At 40.7% G+C, this 13338-nt stretch overlaps 1 long non-coding RNA gene across 1 annotated transcript; it reads right to left on the bottom strand.

Annotated features, from left to right (window-relative positions):
* Positions 1–9887: 9887 nt before the first annotated feature.
* LOC117679112 (uncharacterized) lies at positions 9888–13102 on the bottom strand. The gene is made up of 3 exons (XR_004595281.2): positions 13025–13102; positions 11379–11477; positions 9888–10193 (listed from the first exon to the last, which is right to left on the bottom strand). It is a non-coding gene; the product is annotated as an uncharacterized LOC117679112 (long non-coding RNA).
* Positions 13103–13338: the final 236 nt, after the last annotated feature.

Here is a 13338-nt window from a genome sequence, read left to right as displayed (position 1 = left end):
GACTTAGGTCACATGATAATTCTGCACCAATTTGGAAGTAGCTCTGGATCTCATACTGTCTGCTATGTTTGAGAACGGATTCTGTTTCTAACTTAAGCATGGTATGTTTGAAAAAGAAGTGGCACAAAAAAGCTGGAGCTCCGTTGGACTCAGGTGAGGTACATTTCCCTATTAGTACAAATGCTTGCTTACCCATCCATGTGCAATCTGACCCCTGGCTATTAAGTTTCAGCAACCAAGTAGGCCTTTCAAGGAGAAAGGTAGAGGAACGTGATCAATTCTTGGGGCATGTAGTTAAGCAAATGTACACAAAATAAGGTAAGGATAGAAATAAGGATGTACAGGCAATTTATTTTATTCCACTTTTGTTTGAAGTGAGAATAAGGTTTTTTTAAAAAATTCCACAGCAGATTCATAGGACAATGAATATTTGCTCTGTTTGTCAGTGTTAGAAGTTGGGGATTGGGAAGTGAAAACTAACTTTCGTTGTTTTAATGTATTGTTAGCCACCCAGAGATGGGCAGCCTATAAATTTATTAAATACACATATTGTGGAATTAGAGAACCAATCCCCCATCCTCACTACATTTTTCCCAGGCAGAGCTTTGTCTGTTCTCTGAAAGAAATGGTCTACCAGTTCTTTGAACTGTGACAATATGGACTCTCTTTATAATAAACAAATGGTCAAAAGTACATCAGAGAGCCAAAGCAAAAAAATATTGTAGGCATATCTAGTGGGATTTTAAGCAAATATTTGTGCTAAGTGCTTTAATGTATATCCTGAATGCATACTTTCTGTGTATAGGACCCCATATCAATCAGCAGTATTTTCAGTTAGGAAATTAAAGTAGCAAGTCTGAACTTTGACAGGAGTTGATTATATAATCCTCAATCCCTCCCTTTAATTAGGATTTTTATCTGAGACCATGAAAGTAACCCAATTATTTACTTCAGGAGGAGAAATGAGATTTGAGCTACACTCTCAGAGCCATCTAAACCCCAAGATTTGAGCTCTTCCTTCAATGCCCCCCCCAAAGCAGATTCAAGCTGAAAGACAAATTAGGTGACCTACAGTGGCATATTATAAATAGCAATATTTGCTATTTAATAGTTTATTTAATAAATAGCATATTTTGCTACTGCAGCAAAAATAATTATTTAATCATTTTCTGTGTAGTATAAATCCAGAACACTGAGTTAATGAGGTAAACATGGATAAGTTAACCATGGGTGAGCATGTTATGCCAACAACATGTTATGCTTTTGTCTCTTAAACTATATTACCTTTACTTTTTACCACAGAGATAAAACATTTCTAGACTGTCTATAACTATAAGAAATGTCTAAAAGTGAGGGTGCCGTCTGCCAGACAATGCCGACTGGCGATACCCGGGAGGAGAGCCTTCTCTGAGGGGGTGCCAGCCCACTGGAATGAGCTGCCCCTTGAGATTTGTCTCATCCCTGACCTGCGTACCTTTCTCCGCGCTTGAAGACCCTTCTGTTCCAACAAGCCGGCCTGGCCTAATATGAATTTTAGAATGGGTGTATGTGTGTTTTAATCTATGGGCCAAATTTTTATATATTCAATTTTAAATTGTTTTAATTTTGTAAATTTATATGTGTTTTAATATGGCTGTACACCGCCCTGAGTCCTTCGGGAGAAGGGCGGTATAGAAATCTAATAAACATAAACATAAACATAAAAATTGCACTGATTACTGCTTTCCATGATTTTTCTTCCAAGGAATCAACAACGTATCTAAAAACTAGATTGTTGAAAAATGTCTTTTATTTTCTTGTGCTAAAGCTCAGATTCTGAAAGATACACTGTTGGTTGTGTTCACAAGGCACACCAAAACCAAACATGCCAGATTACAGAGCAGCCCGGTATGTTATATTTTCTTTCTTCATGCCTTTGGGTACATTCATACAACATACTAACTGTAAATTCAGATAAGTGGCATCCATCACCTATTTGCATGTCTCATTTCATCATAATGGAGCCGCTGAATGTGATTATGTAAATACACACATGTATTTATTGCATATGTATTCAGCTTGAGTGGTTGAACAAATGTGCCCATTTCAGCTCTGCATCCTCCAAGGGAGTTGCCATTAAGATCCTCTACACAGGTTCTACAACCTCCTTGGCCAGTCAAGGAGAAGGACTATACCATATTTTAAATTCAGTAGAAGGATGCCTGATGCATATCAGCGATTAGACCTCAGAGCTAAATCCTCTTGAGATGCACACTGATAGGTATTTCTTCTTAAAACGTAGTTTCATTTTCATTTTTTTTCATTTTATTTGATTTATATACCGCCCTACTCCTGAAGGACTCAGGGCGGTGAACAGCCACAAGATAAAACACATAAATACAAAATTTAAAAACAAAGTAAAACCGAATTAAACAATTTGGCCTAAGACAGATTTAAAACACCCCAATAATTTAAAACAGATTAAAATTTACATTTGAAAAAGGGAAAAAAGGGAAAAGATTAGGCCAGGCCAGCCTGATGGAATAAAAAGGTCTTAAGAGCGCGGCGGAAGATGCGCAGATCCGGGATCCTCCGTATCTCCGGAGGGAGCTCATTCCAGATAGTAGGTGCCCCCACAGAGAAGGCTCTCCCCCTGGGGGCCGCCAGTCAACATTGTTTGGCTGACGGCACCCGGAGGAGCCCCTCTCTATGAGAGCGTACCGGCCGGTGGAAGGCTATTGGTGGCAGCAGGCGGTCCCGTAGGTAACCAGGTCCTAAGCCATGGAGCGCTCTAAAAGTGGTAACCAAAACCGTGAAGCACACCCAGAAGACCACCGGGAGCCAGTGCAGCTCGCGCAGGAGAGGTGTTACATGGGAACGCCATGTCGCTCCCATAACCACCCGTGTGGCCACACTTTGCGCCAGTTGGCGCCTCCAGGTGCTCCTCAAGGGGAGCCCTATGTAGAGAGCGTTGCAATAGTCCAGGCGGGAAGTGACGAGGGCATGAGTGACCGTGAGTAAGGAGTCCCAATCCAGAAAGGGACACAACTGGCGAATCAGGCGAACCTGATGAAAAATCTTCCCGGTCACGGCCGTCAGATGCTCTTTTAGACAGCCGTGAATCCTGGAGGATGCCCAAGTTGCGAGCCCTCTTCGTGGAGGCCAACGATTCACCCCCAATAGTCAGTGATGGCGCCAACTGACTATATCGGGACATCGGAAACCACAGCCACTCGGTCTTGGATGAGTTGAGCCTGAGCCTGTTTCTCCCCATCCAGATCCGCACGGCCTCCAGGCACCGGGACATCACTTCAAGGGCATCGTTGGGGTGGTCTGGGGTGGAGATGTACAGCTGAGTGTCGTCAGCGTACTGGTGATACTTCACCCCGAAACCACGGATGATCTCGCCCAGGGTCTTTACATAAATGTTGAACAAAAGGGGCAAGAGGACCGACCCTTGTGGCACCCCACATATGAGGGGCCTTGGGGTCGACCTCTGCCCCCCTGCCAACACAGACTGCGACCGGTCAGAGAGAAAGGAGGAGAACCACCGCAACACAGTGCCCCCCACCCCTAACTCTTCCAACCGGTGCAGCATGATACCATGATCGATGGTATCAAAAGCCGCTGAGAGATCTAATAGGACCAGGACAGAGGAACAACCCCTGTCCCGAGCCCTCCAGAGATCATCAACCAACACGACCAATGCCGTTTCCGTGCTGTACCCAGGCCTGAAGCCCGACTGGAACGGATCCAGATACGTTGTTTCATCCAGGTGCTGGGGGAGCTGTCGCGCAACCACACTCTCAACAACCTTCGCCACAAAGCGAAGGTTGGAGACTGAACGATAATTAGCCAACACTGCCGGATCCAGGGAAGGCTTCTTGAGAAGAGGCCTCACCACCGCCTCTTTCAAGGTGGCGGGGAAGTCACCCTCACCCAATGAAGCATTTATAATCCCCTGGAGCCAGCCTCGCATCACCTCCCGGGAAGCCAGCACTAACCAGGAGGGACACGGGTCCAACAAACGTGGTCGCGTTCAGTCTGCCCAGAATCCTGTCCACGTCCTCAGGAGTCACAGGATCAAACTCATCCCAGATAACATTCTCAAGACCTGCCTCCATCGTCCCCCCTGAAACTACCCAGTCGGAGTCCAGGTTTTCTCGAATCTGAGTGATTTTGTCATACAGATACTGTACAAAGTCCTCAGCTCTACCCTCCAAGGGTAGAGTTCAACGTTAAAAGACCGGGTTTTGCCCCATATAATATGAGCATCTTATAATGTGTAGGAAAATAAATAAGAGGTGGAACTGAGCCAAGAAATGAAATAATAACATAAAAAATAAACTAACATAGTCAATTACATTTAATCTTTTAAGGAAATTAGATAAAGGGTGTGTTTACAGAACACATTATACCACATTGCAGTTGGCATTCTTATGACATTCTGACATATATGTGGGCTCTTAAGAATTGACAGAGAGGCAGTTAACCTCAATTATTCCTATTTCAGTATGTCAGGGGTGAAATCCAGCAGGTTCTGACAGCTTCTGGAGAACCAGTAGCGGAAATTTTGAGCAGTTCGGAGAACAGGCAAATACCACCTCAGGCTGGCCCCAGAGTAGGGTGGCAATGGAGATTTTGCAATATCCTTCCCCCAGGAGTGGGTGGCAATGGGAATTCTGCAGTATCCTTCCCCTGTCATGGCCACCAAGGCACACCACGCCCACCAAGCCACGCCCACAGAACCGGTAGTAAAAAAAGATTGGATTTCACCACTGCAGTATGTATTTACATTGTATATATCTTGTCTTTCTGCCTATAGGAGGCTTGAGGTCTCTAACCACAAAAAGTAAGATACAGATAATAAATCTGTAAATACAGATAAGTCATACAAGCATATTTACAAGATCAAACTAAAAAGCAAGAAAAAAAAGTTGAGATTAATCTTCTCAAAGTGGAAGGGGTGGCAGCTGAACAGGAAGCTCATTCCATTCTCGGGTGAGCAGCTCCAGCTTTTGTGTGAATGGATGTAAACTCATGGAGTCATCGGGAAGAATGCAGCTCTCAGTCCCAATAAATACATAGGGGCAATATGCCAGTTGCTGTGAGTTTGCCTTTAGAATGACTATTTCTTCATTTAGACTAAACTTAATCAGCTTAAATTTAGCCACTAAGAGCTGGCTGTCATCAGTCCAATGGCATGGTGGCTTAAAAGTGATATTCCCTTATTTTTGAGCTGCACTACAAAGTCAACACATGATGCTACCTAGTTAGAGTAATGAAAAGTCTGCAAGAAAATAAGCAAGCTCAGAGAGGACCCCTCATTTCAACCATGAGCTACAAATATTCTCCTTCAAAGTCAACACAGTCTAAGTCAGTATTACTGGGTGCTGAACAATTTAAGCTATGTCACTTTTGGTCTTAAGGCAGCCCCAATGTCTCCTTGCTTCTTAGACTGCATTTCTCATAGCATTAGATTGTGCAAAATTGCTTTGATACTCTTGATGTTTCTGAAAAACAAAGTACTGGCATTCAGGATTTTTCTTCTTTTCATGTGATACCCTGCTTATTCTGCTTTGCTCCTTGGAATGTTTTACAAAAAAATGGATTGTTCACAGGCATATAAAAATTGTAACCTCTATAAATAAATACGTACACATATAAGTACATATTTTCTCACAATACATGACTGAATGTATTTTATTCCAAATCTTAAGGCAATGAATTTTGCCTTAAGGCAGATCTTAAGGCAATGAATTTTGGATGCAACAGATGAATTCTTGTGGTATTTACATCATTTAGGTCATTTGCATAATTACATCATTTGCATCAATTTGTGTCATTATGCAATTGACATGAAATGACACAAATATAATTTGCATAATAACATTGCTGTTGATGACATACTTTCCGATTTAATGGACAATCAGGAATAATGGACACCCCCATCCCTCTAACTGGTCCATTAAACTACAGATTTTGCTTTATATTTTTCCCTAAAAGTTAAATTTTAAATGCTTTTTAATACATGTTTTAGAGTTGAAAACTGCAATGCAAAATTTACAGAAGTGCAAAATTCACACAGTACTGTACAGTCTTGTTTATATATTAGACCAGAGCATGCAGGTTGTCCTCATTTAATGACCAACATTGGTCGTTAAGTGAAGCAACTGCAAAATGAAACTGCAACCCTGCTTATAACCTTACTTCAATTTTCCCTTGCTTTACAGACCTGGGCAAAGGTCACAAATGCGAGGACAGGTGAGGATAAGTTACTCTTTCATCTTCATTGTAACTGCAAACAATTGTTAAATGAGGCAGTTGCTTAACAAGCATTACCTATATAGCTCAAACGTGCAATGAAATTCACAGAGAATGAAATATTTAAGCTTCCTTAGCTATGCGAGTGAATCTATCCAATTCAATTCCTTGCTATGAAAGTTACGAATGATGTAGGATTCTGAGCTGTGGAGCATCTGCCTGGGGAAAGCATCAGAACAGTCAAGATGGTGACTGCAATCACACAGTTGAATGCCTGTTCTTTCTTTATGAGCATTATGAAGAATAAAAAAGAAAGAAGGCACTTATTATGCTTTTATACCAGGGGTCCCCAATCTCAGCCATGGACCGGTCCCAGCCACACAACTGGAGGTGAGCAGCAGGTGAGTGAGGAAAAATAAAACCAATTCGCTCCCACCAGTTCCCTGTGCCAAAAAGGTTGGGAAACCGCTGCTTTATGCTATCTATTCTGGTTCCACTCCTTCCAGGATGTGGTCCAATCCAAATGTAAAAGCAACAGTCAGAACCACCAAAAGACAAATTCCATGGTGGGGCCGCCTTGGTCATGGTGGCTTGGAATTCTGTTTTAGTACCAGCTCATCAGAGGAGAATCATGTTTAGGGAGGCTGCTTTGAATGCTAGGCACAATTTCGAAACAGAACCCTTGTCCAATGGCTGTTAAAAACAGCATGCAATATCAAAAGAAGCGGAGGATCCTAGAAATCTCTGAGAGAGGCAGATATATTCCCAGGAGAAATGCTCATCTCCCCCAAGAGCAATCCAAAGGAAAAGCAAGTAGTTAAGCTGCTTTTTTTTTTGCTCTAAAAACATTTCTGAGCAGAGGTAAAATGCAGCTTATAGGAGGAAAGAAGTTTATTTGGTTACCTGATTTAGAATGAATGAGCTGGAAGGGACATTCAAGGTCTTTTAGTCCAGCCCGCTACTCAAGCGGCAGAACCTATACTACCTGTTTATAGCCTACCCAATGAGAAGAGCAATTTTCTATCTCTGCATTGTCTGCAATCTTGCAACTTTCTGCTACTCTTTATCTTTTGCTTCTGATATGAAGACCACAGGGGGTGGGTTCTAAATTTTTTTACTACCGGTTCTGTGGGCGTGGCTTATTTTGTGGGCATGGCTTGATGTCATGTGACAATGATTTAGGATTTAGCAGAGGTACTGATCTACCAGGCTTTTAACTGCTTGCAGAGCTGTATCGATCTACCCATTTATTTTTGCAGGCACTGATCTACTCATGCATTTTTGCAGGCACTGGTCTACTCATTTGTTTTCTTTTAACACTGATCAGCTGCAGGGCGGCCCTTTGAAGCCCCTTGGCAAGAGTTTAAACAGTTTTTTTCCCCTCTAGCCATCAGCTGGGACTCAGGAGGCAGCAATAGATTGCGGGTGGGGCCAAATAAAAGGTAAGAATAACACGGGGGGTGGGGGGGCGTGGGCGTGGGGGGGCAGAACCAGTTCAGTGATGTCATATCGTCACCGCTACTGGCTCGGGAGAACTGGGCCAAACCGGGAGGAACCCACCACTGGAATGCCTCCATCTCCAGAGCTAATGGTTAAAAATTAAAAATAGCCCTTAGTGCACTAAGCAAATGGGTTCTCCGATTCTGCCTCATATACCCTCTGGCAATCCATCCACTTCATCCCAGGAAAAAAAATATTTTTAAAATCACGTTCAGCAACATTATCCAAATATCATCTGCTTCCTGCCATTGATTAAAGAAACTTGGCATTTTGGCATTTAACAGAGGCTAAAGTATAGCACCAGTTTATTAATGGTGGAAATTGCTTGCTTCATCCTATACTAAAATAATCAACCCCACAGCACATCATCTGCTTACTTCTGGAGCCAAGATCAGAGCAAGCTTTTCTGAGCCTCAGGGCTAAGGATTTGAAATAGATTCCTTCTGCCTTTGTTGATCTCTCAAAAGACTGTTTAGTTCTCTGTAGAGTTCAACTTTGGAAAAATATGATTCATGCCTTTCGAGTGATCATTAAGGCCTACTTAATAATTTTCTTCCCAGCCGACATCAATCATTTGAATTGCATTCTAAAATACACATAGATCATGTTCAGATATTTGAAATGATACTGATGATTTGCTTAAACAAATCGTATCTTTAAAAAAACAATTTTGGGGTTATGTGTGTGTGTTATTGTCACTGTCTCCATTTATGTACTGTATTTAATTTTTTAAAAAAATCAATACTTCAAAGATAGCTCCAACTAGCTATCACGGCAATTTAATCCTAGTAAATATCAAAGAGTTGGCTGCATTTTATACAGAAATGTCACAACGAAAGCAGGATAATAAATATATTAGCCTTCCTAATTTTGGCTTGGGGCAGTATGCAAAATAATTTGATGATTTCTTACCAAGCAAAATTTCTGGTTGGATTCCTCCTCCTCTCTCTGCCCCCCCCCCCAATGTATCATTAAGGAACAAAATTTATTAGCAACTTTAGATGCATGGCTGGACACATAAGCACAAACCTATCCCAGTGAGATTCCCTTCACTTCAATGGTGTTTAATATGGCATCTTGAATGCATAACTGTTATCCCCCTCCTATTAAATGAAGATATATTATCCGTATTTGTCTTAAGCATTCTGTTTTAACACTCTGCATATATATTCATTAGCACCTGGAATAAGAGTAGGTTTGCACTTTTACAATTGCTGCTTTTCCTTATTTCCCAGGGCTGGCCTAGATACGAGAGCTCCATGTTTCCTTCTCCTTTGCAATTTCAGTGTCTGTCATTCACATGTAGAAAACTCAGCTCTCTATTTAACACATTGCTGGTGAGAGATAGACATTTACAGGGCCCCTCTGCCCTTGAGCTGTTCCATTAGTGCATGGAAAGCACCTTGCAGTCTGTGACAAGCGCAGCAGATCGGCACTAAATCAAAAATCAGTGCCAGCCAGGGATCTAAGCCACCATGAAGGTCACAGACATCAGCCGCATGCCATCTCAATCCAAACAAAACACACTGGATACAGAGGGATTTTCGCAACTCACAATAGGAGGCAAACATGTCATGTTAGAATAATCCCCTCTAGTAGCGAAAAGGGTAAACTGACCTTTTTTATATAAGCACTTTGGCATCCTTAATCAAACTTTGAAAGAGAAGGGTAGTAATTTGGGGGTAAATTTTTTTTAACGCTGCAATTGAAGCTCTGGCTACTGAGCTGCCTTTAGGATGAAGAAGTTATCTTTTTTATAAGATGGGGAATCTAATATTATTATTTAGTCTTTAAAAAGGCCCAATATAAACAGTGGTGCTCATATGTGATGTTCATTGACTAATGTTGCTAATCATCCTGTCAGTTTGAAACGTTTAATTGTTCATGTTTTGTGCGGTTATAGAAAACGATAATGGTGACGTTAGAGAGAGGCAAGCTAATGCATAAGCCATACAGAAATGTGGATGAAAATCATCCTGCCTCTGGGCCCATAAAGAAGGGAAGAAGATGTGCATTTTGTGAGCTCGGGATGTTTTGCTGGAATGCAGGCAACTGAACAGCAGGACTTCCTGGTTTTCTTACTTTTGCATGATTCCATGCACGCACCTCGCCAAAATCTACAGAGGCCATAGGAATGTCTTCTTTGCAGGCTCTTTTCAAAAGGTATGTGCTTCTTTCTTTCCCAATGAATCAAACAGCGGAGACTCCTTCCATGTAACAGAGGGAAGCAATCAGCTTCAGTGAGCTGATTTTGAACCATATCTGGTCAGGTCTAGATCAGGTTGATAGAATGAGAATTAACCATTTCCCTACGTAGCTGCTGTCTCTATCTTGCCACTGAAGCAGGTGTCACTATAAGTAGCTACTGCTAGAAGATGTCAGGTAAAAAAGTGCCCATTTCCTCTCACGGCATTTTAGTTATAGGCCACATCGGGCCACTGTGGTTGCTCCTGGCAATAGAGAAAGCAAAAAAAGTAATGCAGAACAGGTAATAGCGTAACAGCTAATTGGGCTCTTCAATTCTGGCAATCCTGCACTTTTTCCATGCTAAATGCTCGCACTGGTCCAAATTAAGAAGCAAAGTCTTTGGAGGCTTGCTTCAAACCAAGAAGGCTGGTCTTTAAAATTTGCAATGGGATGTCTACTTTCCGTTGAAATAGGAAAGGAATATAACATTTATTCACTCAATCATGACCTCTGTGCTGCCTTTCAAATCTATCCTTTTCAGGGGTGGGTTCTACTTACCTTTACTACTGGTTTGCAACAGGGCTGCATGCGCGCACTTGCTTTGCTCGTGCACACGTGCGCTCTTCTGCACATGCACAGAAGCGTTCTGATGACATTGGGGTCGGTAGGCAGAGCCTCCTGCCAGTTTTACTACCGGTTCTATAGAACCAGTGCGAACTGGGGCAACCCACCACTGATCCTTTTCTAGTTGTAAGACTGGAGTACGGCCAAATAATAAAGTTTCCCTTAGGTCAAACTTGTCTCCTGATGACTTGATGAACTCAACCTTGCTGTTTTCTTGAGTAAGGAAGTGATGTGGCTTTTTCTCATAATATTTTTCAGTGTCTCAGTCTAACATATAACTATGGGATTTCCTATTTATATCTCATCTAAAAGCTAACTAGGATTTACTCTGACCCACCATGGTTTTCATGACCCCATATGATGTGCAGATCCAGCCACCAAAAAATGGCCAAGTCAGATGTAATACCTTTTAAACGTTTAGCAGCTTCTGCCTATATATCATAGGATTCTTCCAAATTTTTCCAAGTCCTACAAACTTCCTTCTGTTTCTTCTAGAATTCTACACACAGAAATGCAACATGGTAGGTGATTTAATGAAGAAATGTTTCAAACTTCTTGCAAAATGATATATTGGGAGAGATTCCAACTTGAAAATGTCCCCCTAGTCAGTATTTATCATGAGTCAATTAATCTCTCTGGAAGAGGAACAATCCCATAATAGTAGCAATAAACATGATTTTATTGATTTGTCAGATTCCAGCATGGTTTTTGTTATTGATGATGTTCCTTTATCCAAAGTGAAATCATCCATGCATTTGTCTTCTCCTTACCCAAATTAAAATATATCCAAACAAGAAGTTCTACTAAAGAACTGTAAGTAGTACCTTACAGATGCTGTCAGAAGATAATGGATCCTTGTTCCAAATTTAGCAGTAGTTCTTTAATCTGATGCTTGCTTCTTTGGCAGTAAATGTCTTTCAACTCTGTAATTTCAAGAACACAGATATCAGTTTTGGCTGTTGTTCAACTTGGAATTGTTGAACAGCCTACATTAAAAGACTAACATTACCATTAAGCAGAAAAAGATAGATCCCACTAAATGTTGGAAGATAAATAGTAGAAATTTCCCAAACTAGGCTCCCCTGCTTCCCAGATGTGGTGAGAGAAACTGCCCATTCATCAACCCTATGTATTTAGGTAAGATTCAATGACCTCTGGTGACATCTTTTATATATAGAATGTATATGTGAATCATGAATGAAAATTACATTTATTACATCTTCTGGATTCAAGGCAACCTGTGTTGCTGAAGGTGAGGTCTTCTGTAATTTTTCCTCACAACAATCATATGTGGTAAACTGGGCTGAGAGACCATGCTTTGCCCTCAAACACCTAGTGATTTCCATGGTCTATTTGAAACTCGAACTTCGTCTCCCTAATTCAAGTCAACACCATCATATATTGACTGTACTGTTCTTTGACCATGGATACAGAATACAATGGACCTAGTCAAGTAGGTATAGCTCAAGCAGAGAAAATGGAAGCATAAACTAAGCTTGGTTCTATTAATTTTGCATGCACGTTTTGTGACTTAGCGGGTGGCTCTGTTTGTTTAGTTCATGGCTCTATTGTATTAACTCAACAAATGGGTTGTTTAGTGTGAATGCAGATTTGTCGCAGATAGCAGCAAAAAATGTTATGTTCTTTGCCTCAATTTGTGCAGACAATTCCCTTGAAATTGCCACTGAGCCAGTTCAACACATCAGAGGGGCCAAGGTTAGAGAAAGAATTAAATATAACAGAAATACTGTTAATGCATTGTTTTGTTTTTGCCCTTTTGCACTCTATAGGTTAATACTGCTATTTGCTCTGTGTTAGCTATAGAGCTAATGGTCTCTGTTTGTATTGTAAAGATAACAGATTAATTGTGAACTAAGTTCTTTGGGACATGAATCTTTAGCTCCTGAAAGCTAACTTGTAGATAGATCCTATGCAGTTTCCTTGGAGGTAACTCTGACTGAATATACATGGATGCATATGTTATTCATTTCAAGGTAAGTAACATTATACAAAGCAATAAGAAGAAAATAAATAAAGAAATAAGAAGTATGAAACAAACAAAAATAAATGCATGAAAAAGAAAAAAGAAAATATTAATCCCCATGTTTATAATTTACTCCTTTCACATTTCAAATAGTGATTTCCTATATGATTTCACTCAACCATGATAACTTTGGTCAAAACTGAGGCTTTTGCATACACACACACACACACACATATACATACATACATATATACATACATACATATATTTATATATGGATTTTATTTTTTAACTTTTTATTAGATGTTTCTTACTGTTGTGAGCCGCCCTGAGTCCGGCTGGAGATAGGGCGGCATATAAATCTCAATAATAATAATAATAATAATAATAATAATAATAATAATAATAATAATAATAATAATAATAATATAAGTTAGAGAAGGAATAAATCAGAACATCAACTTTAGTGGTAGCCATCCCACCTACAGTATTTCCTGCTAACAATGCAGTTCCAGTCACCTTCTGATACATTTTGGCCAATATGTCACAACACAACCAGTGCTCAGATTCACCACAAACATGCTCATGCTATATTATACAAGCTATATTATGATCTCTAAACTAGAGACAACTTTGCAATTCAACTTATCACCCCACAACCCACCATTAGGGCTTGGCAATGTCCAAAGAGGCAAGCTAGTGGTCAAGGTATTGTGATCCAAGCCCAGGTCCTTTGTGTGTTGCATGTACATATAAAGGGGTGAAGCTTTGAGGACAATGTCACAATACTGACCTCGCCT

This window comes from Pantherophis guttatus, chromosome 2, assembly GCF_059756535.1.
Source record: "Pantherophis guttatus breed Tessera chromosome 2, ASM5975653v1, whole genome shotgun sequence".
Taxonomy (NCBI): domain Eukaryota; kingdom Metazoa; phylum Chordata; class Lepidosauria; order Squamata; family Colubridae; genus Pantherophis; species Pantherophis guttatus.
Note: the sequence above shows the minus strand (reverse complement) of the source record. Positions and strands in the feature narration are given on the sequence as shown.